Consider the following 12200-nt stretch of genomic DNA (forward strand, 5'->3'; position numbering starts at 1 on the left):
TGTCTTGGGATTCCTAGGATCGAGCCCGGCTTCAGCCACTGGCTCACCGGATGCCCAGTCACTATCTCAGGGTTGCCGTTTAGCTGTGTTCACTTGCCCCAGCCATGTTTGTAGTGCCTTATTTCTTAGCTCAGCTTTCCCCAACCTGCTGCCCTCCAGATGTGTTGAACTACAACTCCCAGCATCCCCAGCCAGCATGGCTGGTGGGGATGCTGGAAGTTGTAGCCCAAGACATCTGGAGTGCACTGAGTTGGGGAAGGCAACCCTTAAGTCATACAACACATGCGCGCGCGCGCACACGCACACACATACACACACACGTGTACCTCCACCTTCAGTTCCCCCCATTAGAATTAAGTAACATTTTTCACAGGGTGGTTGAAAGAGTGACAGCCATAAAGAATTTTAAGCACTTTACAGATTTTAAGTACTACACACACACACACACACACACACAGCATCCCAGTGCCAGGAAAACCAATTCAGCTGTACCACAGCAGCATGGCATCTGATAAAAATCGATGCCATGTGGTCAGTTTTCCACACAGCGGCAGCATCTGGAATTGGCTCCTTCCCTGGAGGGGCTGACAGCATGACAAATGCCAACTTGACTAGACTTTATGGGAGGTCTTGCACTGGCGCGTGTACTCACCCAGTGATCCGGGACAGCCCATGTACAGAGTAGATTCCGGATGCTACCACAGCCACACAGAGCCCCAAGCGCAAAGAAGCAGTGCCAGCTCCAGGTTTGGCCGGGGGGGGGGGGGAGCCCTGGGCAAGATGCCCTCAGTGAGCCTCCTCCCTGAATGTGCCCACTTCCTCCTTGCTGCTGTCACCGCTGCCCATTTGCTTGCCTTCCCCCTTTGCATCCAGTCCACACAGCCGCCCAGTAGGAGAGGGCAAGGCAAGTACAGGGTGCTGCTCCTTCTCCTCGCTCCTTTCACTGCTCACTTGCTTAAGAGTCAACAGGCTGGGGCAGCAAAGAGGAGAAAAAGCAGAGCCGGGGAGTCCAGGTTTGGGAGCGGAGCCCCTGGTGGGGCAAGGGCCTCTGCAAGGGCTCAGTGATGCCAACCACTGATACTGGCACACTGCTTTTTTCACAGAATTGTATGGGGGGTGGGGGTGTCAGCTTAGCGCTCTCCCATCACTTCTTCTGTCTATTTTTCCTTACCATAGGAAATCTGTTACAGAAGACAAGACAGAAGAACTGCAACATGCCTCTTGATTGGTAGCAAAAGGAGCCCTCCATCTGGTAGCTGGCTTGGTAGATTTTAAAGGAAAACTCCTGAAAGCCAATTAATAGTATACGATGGAGTAATAGGAATCTTTATACTTCCTGTCCTCTTGGGTGAGGGCTCGCTATACATTTGCCCAGGGGTGGGCAACTTTGGCCCTCTGGATGTTTTGGCCTACAACTCCCATCAACCCTAGCCAGCATAGCCAATGGGGAGGATCACGGGAGGTGTAGGAAAAAACATCTGGAGGGCCACAAGTTGACCCCCCCCCTTAAGCAAACTAGCAAGTACAAGTACCAGTTAGGCTAATCTGGTCTCCTATTGTTGTGGTAGCAGTTCTGTTGACTTCCAAATCACTTTACAATCCTTATCTCATAACAGTTTTGTTAAGTGGGACAGCACTGGTCCCATTTTACTTTCAAAGGTTCTGTAAAGAGGTCATCAGAAGCACTGATGAATATGAATGTAGTTGAGGGATACTGAATTTCTTTTACCCCTCTCAGTTGGACAGACCCTCAGGGCTGAGAAACCGGATCTGCAGCCAAAACTGAGAAACTAGCACAGCCCTCACTAAGCCATCAAAGTAGCTCTGTTCCCCAACCTGGTGCCCATCACCTGTGCTGGACTCCAATGCCCATAATTCTCAACCAGCATGGCCAGTGCTGGCTGAGAGTTATGGGAGTTGCAGTCCAACACATCTAGAGAGCATGAGGCTGGGGAAAGCAGATTTAGGACTTAATTTGAGTTAAGGCTCACCAGGAGACACCCCTGGAAGCTGGGAAATAAATAAGAACATCAGAAGAGCCCTGCTGGATCAGACCAAGGGTCCATCTAGTACAGCACTCCGTTCACACAGTGGCCAGCCAGCTGTCGACCAGGAACCCACAAGCAGGGCAGGAGCACAACAGCATCCTCCCACCCATATTCCCCAGCAACTGGTGTACGTAGGCTCACTGTCCCTGGTACTGGAGGTAGCACAGAGCCATCAAGACTAGTAGCCATTGATAGCCTTTTCCTCCAGGAATCTGTCTAACCCCCTTTTAAAGCCACCTAACCCCCTTTTAAAATGTGGCTGAGCACACGCAGAAGGCTTTCCCTCACCTCTGATGAACCACCGCCAGTTTCCAAACGGTCAGGCTATGGGGTGGGACTCCCAATATCACATGCCATGAATTCCAAACGCATTTTTGTCTTGTAGAACTTACTTAATCATTGTGTCAAGTGGGGAAGACAGATGCCACATGTTTTGTGATTCAGATCACTCTTCTGGGTGGGAAGTAGGGGAAGAGACACACAGAAGGTGGTTCAGCTGAGTTTACTCCGTTCCTCTAGGTTTTTCTCCCAGAACATAGGGCTCAAGTCCAAAGTGACAAGTGCCTTCCCCTCTAGGTTAACTTGCTACCTTACTCAGTTAACAAGAGGGTCATGTGACTGTCTTGGCTAAGAGCAAGTGGCTGGCTCCATGCCTATCAGTACAGCAGTGAAAAAGGGGCCCAACAGCAGATGAAAGAAGGCTGTTTCTACATTTATTTATTTATTTATTATTTCATTTCTATACCGCCCAATAGCTGAAGCAATCAGCCCAAGGGATGCCCAAAGTATGCCCAAATTATTTCCTTAGGGAGGGAAGGGATCCCAGAAGATTAAAACCATGCAAGAGCACAGAGCGCAGGCACAAGTCCTCAGCGTCCCAGGGTAGCCAGTCCAAATTGACTCCCCGTAGACTCACAGTCTGTTGAAACTGCCAAGCAGGCAGACAGCCTAGCTGCAGTAGACTTCTGCCTTCCCCAATGACCCAGAAGCAGCCCGGATTAATGCTTTAGCACCATTGCTTGAGTACCCTATTCCCCCCACCCCTTATCACTGGTCTCTTATTAGAGACAAGCAAGTGATGGAAAATGTCACTGCAGGGGCACCAGAAATGGCTTGGCAGGGCGCATGGAAGCTGCAGACCACTCTTTTGGCATCTTGTTGAGAGTGAAAGTGAAGAGTGCAAAAGCTGGTTTGAAACTCAACATTAAAAAAACTAAGATCATGGCATCTGGCCCCATCACTTCCTGGCATATGGAAGGGGAAGAAAAGGAAGCAGTGACAGATTTTATTTTCTTGGGCTCCAAGATCACCACAGACGGTGGCTGTAGCCATGAAATTAAAAGACACTTGCTCCTGGGGAGGAAAGCTATGGCAAACCTAGACAGCATCACCTTGCCGACAAAGGTCCTCATAATCAAAGCTATGGTTTTCCCAGTAGTAACGTATGGCTGTGAGAGCTGGACTGTAAGGAAGGCTGAGCGCCGAAGAATTGATGCTTTCGAACTGTGGTGCTGGAGAAGACTGTTACGAGTCCCCTGGACTGCAAGGAGGTCAAATCAGGCCATCCTAAAGGAAATCAACCCTGACTGCTCATTGGAAGGACAGATACTGAAGCTGAAGCTCAAATATATTGGCCACCAAATGCGAAGAGAAAAGTCACTGGAAAAGTAACTGATGCTGGGAAAGATTGAAGGCAAAAGGAGAAGGGGATGGCAGAGGATGAGATGGCTAGATAGCATTACCGATGCAATGAATATGAACTTGAGCACATTCCGGGAGAGAGCAGAGGACAGGAAGGCCTGGCGTGCTATGGTCCATGGAGTCACGAAGAGTCGGACACGACTTAAAACGACGACTGAACAACAACTAGCAAGCTTAAAGGATCTGGAGGGAGGGAAACTGAAGTTGGGGGTGCATTGCTCAAATCCATTTCCTACCCTGAGCCATCCCATACAATAGCAGCAAGGGATTAAACTCTCTACCTGTGCAGGTGGTTCAGGGATGGCTCCCCTAGCCCCAAACACTATATTGCAGGATATTTATCCATTGTTTATTGACTGATTTAACTCACCTAAGTCCTTCCCCATCATTCCTCACAGGTCCTCAACTTGTTCCAGAGTACATATCACCCTTCATCTTGCACAGGCACAGCCAAAAGGTCACTACAACTGACCTTTGAGCAATCACATGACAGGAAAAGGCAAAATGTTTGTGCCAGCTGTGCCCTTAAGAACCCTGCCCCGCCCACAGCTTTAGTAAGTTCTATTTCGGTCCAGTACATGGCAAGAAGAGAGTCCAGTTATAGCCGCCCCAATCCATAAGGCAGGAATGGGAGAACTGTGGCTGTCTAGATGTTGTTGGCCTCCAACTCCCATCATCCTCACCAGCATGGCCAGTGGTCAAGGATGGTTGGAGATGTCCAACAACATCTGGAAAGGCATGAGTTGGGTATTTGTGGGTTTCCCACAGGCAGCTGGTTTGCCACTGTGTGAACAGAATGCCGGACTAGATGGACCCTTGGTGTGATCCAGCATAGCTCTTCTTCTTATGCTCTTACGCAGTGGGTGCATTCTGCATTCCTCCCATAGGGCCTTCTAACAGAACAGGCCATGGAGAAAACCCTCAGTCCCGAGGTAGAATTGCCACACCTGCTGCTCAGAATATAACACACCTTCTTTCTGAGCAATAAAGCCCAGGGTGTTCATCTGCCAATACAAGCTCACATACCCAAATCTGTCCATAGATTTTCTGCCTAACGCTCAGCCACAGAGTTCAGTCTGCTTCTTCTACAGTTCAAAACTCAATTGAACACCTGCCTTAGTAGCCCTGCCCTTCCCTTCATCAGGGCTTAGCCCCAAATTCCATTTCCAATGTTGAGGAAACCAGAAAGCATCTGAGCATGTGTAGAGTTGTTTTTAATCACAGAGGACGGATACCTAGCTACTCCCCTCCCACTTCATATTAGGAGACACAGAAGGTCAGGGCTACCAAACAGGCTAGATTCTCAGCACTTTTCTGTTTAGCCCCCAGCTCATAGGCCTTCAAGCCTTAAGAGGCAGATATTCCTGCATAATCCCAATGTGACCACAGGCTGAGAGTCTGAGCTAGGAGAAATGCCCCTGGTTCAAATTTCAGTTTTACTAGATACTCACTGGGTGCCCCCAGGGCAACATCAGAGGTCAGAAGAGGCACAGACACACCCAGGGATTAACAGCTCTGGTTAATTTTATTACTAACCCCTGAAACAACCCTCTAATGCTCGAAGTTGTTTGTGCACTAAATCAACAGTGGGCAGATTTCGGGCTTGTCAGATCTACATTGCATTTTACTGGAACCCCACGTTCCACCAGTTGTTGTTCAGTCGTGTCCGACTCTTCGTGACCCCCTGGACCATAGCACGCCAGGCCTTCCTGTCCTGCGCTCTCTCCCGGAGTGTGCTCAAGTCCACATTCATTGCATCGGTGATGCTGTCTAGCCATCTCATCCTCTGCCGTCCCCTTCTCCTTTTGCCTTCAGTCTTTCCCAGCATCAGGGTCTTTTCCAAGGAGTTTTCTCTTCGCATTAGGTGGCCAAAAGACTTATATTTAGAATTAAAGAACAGGATGCCTCTGGATACAAAACAAGTCCAGGGATTGGTTTTCAGTACCAGAACTGAACTGAGCTCACAGTCCTTTCACACAGAAGTTCACTCTTGGTTATCCTCAAGCTTTCTTCACTTCAGGAATCTAATTTAGGTGGAAAAGATCATGTTGTTGCTGCTATTCTTAAACATTTGGGGTCAGAACCCCTTGCTGATCTACTGCAGATGACCCAAATGATCTACTACCCCTGCACATCAGAAGTTACATGACTCCCTTGCACACGCACTTGCTGAATCACAAACCCCGTCTTTTGTCTCCTTCCCCCTTTTGGGAGCCAAAACTCTCACTTCAATTGCCTGTCGGTAGTAGTCGTAGCTGCTGGTACTCATGCGGTCAGTGTTTGTTCGTAAAAAATGAACTGGGTCCAGGGCGGGTTTCTATGCCCCAGCCTAATTCCACCTCTACCACAAGCAAAGCATAAGAATCGCCTTCTCATGTGCTACAACTCAGGCCTTCACACACCCAATCCTGTGGCAGCAGGTGAACACACCACAAGCAGACAGGGTGGGGAACGGCTGAGGGCAAGCGAGGCGGGTCGGGCCAAGTGTGCTCCAATGTGCTCCTTCAGTGCATCTGTTTGTGCCCTGCATGCGCTTGCGTGTCACTACCACGGCAGCAAGAGAAGGCATACGGGAATTATGAAATGCCCGCAGGCCTCGTACAGCGATGCGGGAGGAGGGGCCGCGTCGGGACACCGCTCCAGGATACGTAGGCGAAGCCTCCTGACAGAGGTTCCAGCCACCGGTGCATCGAGCCCTGTGCAGCCGCACCCCGGCCGGCAGCGCCTCTCTCCGTGATCCACGGCAGGGCAAAGTGTTCACCTCGCCCCCCAAGACCCTTCAAACGGGAATGCCGGGGTTTGGAGCGGCACTGCTGCATGGAAAGCGCCGACTGTGCAGCCAAGAGGCGCTTCTCCGCTTAGGTCGCCGCCTCCCCCGCGCCGGTCCGTCCAGCCCTGGCCAGCAGTCAGTCAGGACTCTATGCTTACTAGTCAGGCCACCCGCAACAACAGGAGCCACACCACTTTGGACCCCTCCAGCTGACAATGCCTTTCTCGCCAGCCTACCTTCCCGCACCCCAGAGCTCAAGCATCCCACTTGCTACCCTTTCTTCCTACCTTTTGAATCTCCTCCTCTCCACGCTATTTCTCTTTTTAGAGTATGTTTGTAACGGGTGGAGCTCTGACGCTCCACACCCTCAATCCAGGCGCCTCCCCGGTGTTCTTCCTAATGCGGCCCCTTTAAGAATGCTCAAGCCCGACAGTTATACACAGTCACACTCTCTGTTTTTAAATCGGATTTCCCACGTGACCCCACTTCCGCTTCAAAGGCGCAGGAGGCGTGGGCTGATGGGAAATGTAGTTTCTTTCTCAAGCAAGAATTAATAGCCTCTGGGGCGAAATTTCATTGTGCTCTGGATTCCATCCTGCATCCATAGCCTTTTACTCCGGATTAATTCACCCTAAGCAAAAGCCACTGCTGGTTCTATATTAACATCTCGCTTGTACAGCACGATCCTAAGTCCCACTGAATTCATTGGAGTCACACGAGTAGGAGTAAGAGCTATTGAACATAGTGGGACTTACTTCCATGTAAACATGCATAGGATCAGACAGATCCTATTTTGCTTTTATAAATTAGAACACAAAGGCAGCCTTATTGGCCATAAGAAAAAATCCAAAATCCATATAGTGTAATAGTTTTATAGGCCAACTCAAAAGATCGCCCCCTCTCCCCAAAGTGCGAGCGTTCGAGAGCTCCTCATCCAGCACTATGTTACAAAATACAGGTTGCTGGGGTGGAGAGAGGGAGGAAAAGGTTGACTAGTTGTCAAGATGTCTGCATGGTCAGAGTCTTAAGATGGCACAGAAGAGGAAGAGCTGCAGACATTCAAACTGGGCTCTGCCAAGTGATGTGATAGTTTCAGGTTTCAGTTTTAACTGATCTCCCCTTCTGTTTTCCATCAACCAAGGAACTTATCTGGTTCACTCTGGAAAGACAGTTTTGAGTTAACACCTGGATCTTATATTTTTATATTTGATAACTTGAATACCAAATTCAGCTGTTTAACAGTGGGACCACACACCAGATGTTTTTGTAACATCTTGCTTAATAAAGAGATCCAGAGATCTCAAAAGCTTGCACATTTTTTGTGATCTTTGTGTTGGCGTAATAAAAGTATTGCACTATATGGAATTTGGAATGTATAAATCAGGAAATTGTTCTTTTTAATCACATACACGTAGAGGGTACCCTTTGTATTTCCTTTGTTTCTGACCAGATTGTTAAGGCAGAGGTGGAGAACCTGTGGCCCTCCAGATGTTGGACTCTGTCTCCCATTAGCCCCAGCCAGCAGGGCCAATTATGGGAGTTGTAGTCCACCAACATCTGGAGATCGACAAGCTCGTCACTCCTGTGTTAAAGTGTAAGCTAAGAACTGATCTACACATTCAGAAAAAAAAGCACTGGTTTTGAATGCTCCTCCAAGTAAAACCATCTCCCTGTACATGAAAACAAGTGAGAAGGCTAGGCTAGAATTCTTCTCCCTGTTGCTAACTTTTCATGGGTAAGGAAGTTTTTTTATGTGATGAAGTATTCAGCCACTGAATTCCCTCTAACACACACTGGCATTCCAAAGTGGAAATGTCACAGGATGGCTGTACTAGGTGGTGGTCGTCCCCCTTAAGCTATAGATTGGTGCTAAGCCATTTTAAACATATAGCAAGCAAGGCGATACCTTTTGCTGAAGCATCTCATGTCCCCAAATTTATTTCATCATCATGCCCATCCTTCTGATGACTGCAATATAGAGGCAGCTTATATATAGCAAAGCTGGGTGGTATAGTACATCCTTATGCTCAGAGATACAGTGCATCCCTTTGTGGGTTCCCTGTCACTGAGGGCTGAGGCATCCAATGTCAAGGAGAGAGTGGAAAGGCTGCCTTCACTCAGTGTTGGCCCCAGGTTTCTGAGGGCCCTTTGGCAAGGCACCCTGAATGGCCCCCCTTCCTCCATGAGTCCACCTTCTCACTGCCATTGTCACCAGCTGCTATTGCTCCTCCTCCTCTTTCACATCATTGCTACCACTTGCTTGCTTGACAGGCAGCGAGTCAGTGAGCAAGTAGGCAGGGGCATCTACTGCTCCTCCTTCTCATTATCAATGTTGCCTGGGTGAGAGCAAGAGGCAGGTGAACAAGTAGGTGCAATGGTAAAGAGGAGAAGCAAGTCCTGGGGGCTCATGTCAGCAGACCTCTGCTGGGGTGTGAGTCCTTGGCAGGTGCTCACCCATGCCTACCCTTGGCGCCAGCCCTGCCTTCACAGCAGCAGTGTCCTTGAGTGCAATGCTTTACTTTTCCCCTTAGGAATGAATGGCAGACGTTCACATGAAGGAGAAAATAAAGTGATGCACTTGGGAACACCTTTAGAACAGGGGCTAAAACTGTTCCCTGCCCGTCATGATCCCAAACATTCAAAATCAAATTTATTCCTATTTGCATAGTCCTCTTCTGAGTTCTGTTTTTTAAGGATGAAGCCAGATATAAGCGACATTTTAAGTGTCAAAGAAGTGGCTTGCATGTACATTCCCTGGCCTGGGGGTGGGGGGAAATCTCATAGCAAATGTGTATTCAAAGGCATATGATATATTTCTCTTTATTATATAATCTCTAATGCTCACAGGAAAAACAGGTGCACTGGTTTGCACAAATGTTCACCTGCTGATGCTGCAGTCCTGAGCACAGTCCTGAGCACACTTACCTGGGTGTAAGGCTCATTCAAATAAGTGGGACTAATTTCCAAGTAGATATGCAGAGGAACAGGCTGCATGTACTGTTGAACTCAGTTATATTAGGGAGATGGAATAAAATAATCCCAAAGAAGTCACATAAAGTGAGAGGGAATATGTTAATAGTTGCATGTATGTTAGTAGCAAAAAAAACTTGTGGGGTGGGGGGAGAGAAGAATCTCCATTAACAGAGGACTGGATAAGGAGCATATCGCACAGGATATGGCTGTATAAAATAACTCATTATAAGAAACTTTCTCAAGGAGATGGAACTAACACAAACCTCTTTAGAATACTGGTATCATTTTCTACAATACTGGAAGCAAAGAATGAATTATCAGAATGTTTTAAGCAGAGTAGCTGAAGTAACTGAAAGACAAACAGATAGATTAAATGGAATAACGATATGAATATACAGGATCACACTGTTTGGTTGCAACCCTATACATACGTAGGAGTAAAACCCATTCATTCAGTGGGGCTTACTTATTAGTAGACATGCACTGGATTACGCTATTAGGCTTTGTCTGGGGGGGGGGTTGTTTTTTCTAGAGCTGACTACCAAAAAATAGTACAGAAACACCAAAAGTCTTCAGCACTCTCTTCTTCAAATGAAACTAATCTGGCAAAGCCGCCCTGGATAACTAGTTGCTCAGAATATTGTTGTTGCTGTTGTTAGTGTTCCCAGTCAAGGTGGTTTTAAAATGGCTACTTCCCCTCCTCCCCTTCTATGATTTCAGGTTTACTGAGTATTCTCATCCACTTTAAACAAATTCGGGAAGGGCGGGGGGGGGGGGGGAATGTCCTGGTTATTTTGTTGCCATGAGACAGCTCCCAGGAGGCAGAGCCCATTCTTCATTTCTGAGTGCTAGCAGGAGTTGTCGCATTCTTATACGGAAAGTCAGTGGCAAGTCAGAGGCATGGAGATAGGAAAACCTTTAGCCACCACAACTAATATCTCTCTCTAAGAGAGCTCCGGCTATTGGGCGGTATAGAGATGTCATTCATTCATTCATAAATAAATAAATAAAATCTGAGGAAGGAACTTCTGGGTGTCTTTAAGACCATTTCCCCCTTGAGAGTGGAAATGAGAGCTGCCCATAGAAAACAATGGAGAAATGCAGGATATTAAGGCAGCTGTGACTGGACACCAGCATGTCCACCCAGAAACATAATGTAGCAGCCCCTGAGGCAAGGTTCATGCTCTGATTCAGATGGAAGGAAAGGGCCCCTTTATTTAAAAACAACGTGCCAAAAGCAATGGCATGTGTTAAAGACCCTTAAGAACAATATTTTATGACTGAAACCCTTGCAAGATTGTATTATTATTAACCCCATAATGCCCAGAACCTATCCAGAACAGAAAAGAATAGCCCAGAATGGCACCTTCCAAGTGAGCCAAAGCAACCAAATCCACCAGTCACACATAACTATATGAGAGGGATGCAATCCATCACAAAACTTCCACAGTAACCATGTTTTGGTACCCATTCCGGGCAATAGTCCGTATTTCAGACAAATAGTCCAGAACGACAACTTCTAAGAGAGCCAAATCAACCAAACTCATCTGTCACACATAATTAGATGGGATTGATATAATGAGCTAAAAAAGTTCCACAGAAATGACGTTTCAGTAGCCATTTGGGCAATAGTGGATATTCTGGGGGGAAAGGCCCAGAACAGCAACTTCCACATGAGCCAAATCAATCAGGCACACATAACTGGAGGGGAGGGATGCAATAAGCCACAGAACTTCCAAAGAAACCACATTCAGATACTGGTTTCAGGAAATATTCTGAAAAAAGGCCCAGAACATCAACTTCCAAGCAAGGCAAACCAACCATTCTCCAGCCACACATAACTGCATGGAAGTAATGCAATGAGCCACAAAGCTTCCTCAGAAACCACATTTTGGTATCCATGTGACCAGTGAGTTGGGCTGATTTGGCTCACTTGGAAGTTGCCGCTCCAGGCCATTTTCCAGAATACAGATGATTGCCCAGAACATGTACTGAAACATGGTTTCAGTCGAGGTTTTGTGGCTCACTGCATTACTGCCATCCAGTTGTGAGTGCGTGGTTAATTTGGCTCCCTTGGAAGTTACCATTCGAGGCCATTCTTCAGAATACAGGCTATTGCCCAGAACAGGTATCTGAATGTGCTTGCTGTGGATATTTTGTGGCCATTTGTCCCATGTAGTTATGTGTGATTGGTGAGTTTGGTTGCTTTGGCTCGCTTGGAATTTCCTGTTCCGGGCCATTTTTCTGAAATATGAACAATTTCCCAGACTAGGTACCTGAACAAAGTTCTTGTGGATGTTTTGTGGCTCGCTACATCCATCCCATGTAGTTATGTTTGACTGGTGAATGTGGTTGGCTTGGCTTGCTTGGAAGTTGCTGTTCCGGGCCATTCCGGTCTGTTCCAGATGGGTTCTGGGCATTATAGGGTTAATAATAATACAATCTTGCAAGGGTTTCAGTCATAAATATTGTTCTCAAGTATCTCTAACATAGGCCAGTGTTTGGGCATGTTTTTTGTTTAATAAAGAGGCCATCCCAGACTGTTGTGTTCTATTCCGGCTCTTACACCGTCCCAATTCAGAGTTAATTTCATGTGAAAATTGTTTTTATTTTCGTTTTTAACAATACCCTAGAAATGCCAATATAGTCCGGTATTCCCATACTGTAAGTTGGGAGAGTCTTGCTGTGTTAATGTTCAAACGTCTTAA

At 47.3% G+C, this 12200-nt stretch overlaps 1 protein-coding gene across 7 annotated transcripts in view; it reads right to left on the bottom strand.

Moving 5' to 3' along the window:
• Positions 1-6937, bottom strand: part of SNX11 (sorting nexin 11) — a 36838-nt gene extending 29901 nt beyond the window's left edge. For 5 of the 7 annotated variants that reach the window (XM_084804872.1, XM_084804868.1, XM_084804865.1 and 2 more), the window contains exon 1: positions 6807-6937. The gene's annotated coding sequence lies outside the window, so the exon portion shown is untranslated. Of the gene's footprint in view, positions 1-5694; positions 5774-6806 lie in introns of all 7 variants that reach the window. The other 2 variants (XM_084804867.1, XM_084804866.1) reach the window with 1 other exon arrangement.
• Between the last annotated feature and the right edge of the window lie 5263 nt (positions 6938-12200).

The sequence above is a fragment of the Heloderma suspectum genome, chromosome 6, assembly GCF_057233095.1.
Source record: "Heloderma suspectum isolate Gila_16-S chromosome 6, 16-S_ref, whole genome shotgun sequence".
Lineage (NCBI taxonomy): Eukaryota > Metazoa > Chordata > Lepidosauria > Squamata > Helodermatidae > Heloderma > Heloderma suspectum.